The sequence below is a fragment of the Plectropomus leopardus genome, unplaced genomic scaffold (assembly GCF_008729295.1).
Source record: "Plectropomus leopardus isolate mb unplaced genomic scaffold, YSFRI_Pleo_2.0 unplaced_scaffold31462, whole genome shotgun sequence".
NCBI lineage: Eukaryota > Metazoa > Chordata > Actinopteri > Perciformes > Serranidae > Plectropomus > Plectropomus leopardus.
In genome coordinates, this window is record NW_024634331.1 from 1 (window position 1) to 706 (window position 706).

At 42.2% G+C, this 706-nt stretch overlaps 1 long non-coding RNA gene across 1 annotated transcript; it reads left to right on the forward strand.

Moving 5' to 3' along the window:
- LOC121938734 lies at positions 1–623 on the forward strand. The gene is made up of 3 exons (XR_006105355.1): positions 1–45; positions 173–257; positions 468–623. It is a non-coding gene; the product is annotated as an uncharacterized LOC121938734 (long non-coding RNA).
- The last annotated feature ends 83 nt before the right edge of the window (positions 624–706 follow it).

The following is a 706-nucleotide window of genomic DNA, read 5'->3' on the forward strand; positions in this document are numbered from 1 at the left end:
TGGCACCTGGCTCAGGTGGACATCACAACAACTGGACCTTTCCAGGTTAGACATTCTCTACCAGGCACTCAGATTATTTAAAGATTGTCAGCCAATGATGCTGTAATGATAAAATATTAACAATGGGAGACATCTTACAAAAGTAACAAATCAATTATGCTTGCTATCTCAGATCATCATTGAGGGGCGCAGAGGCTCAAATGAAAAGTCCGATGTTGCAATTGATGATATAAAGCTTTATCCTGGTCGATGCTCTGGTAAGAAACACGCACAATGAATAAGTACCTCTAAACCCTGTTAAAATGTGCTGCTTATCATAAGTCTGTACAGTTTGATAATGTTTTAAATATCTGCAGATATTAAGCTATCTTAAATTGTTGCAAGTCTGAGTGGTGTTGCGCCAACAAATCCTCCTAAACCTAACAGAAACGCAGATCATCTAAGTGTCACTGTGTAAACCACTGCAGCTCCAGAGCCTCCTCTGGTCAACGTTACTACTCAGCTACCTGATACAGCTCCGCCCCCTGTAGCAAATGCCACCATACCTCCCATAGTGGAAGCAACAACCAATTTCGTCAATAAGGACAATGTTACTGAAGCTGCTGATAACGGACAACCACCACACTCAGGTACAGTGCTAATCCCACAGCAGCCTTTACACACCCCTGGTGTTGGGATTTCCACATTTCATATTTTTCCACATCCA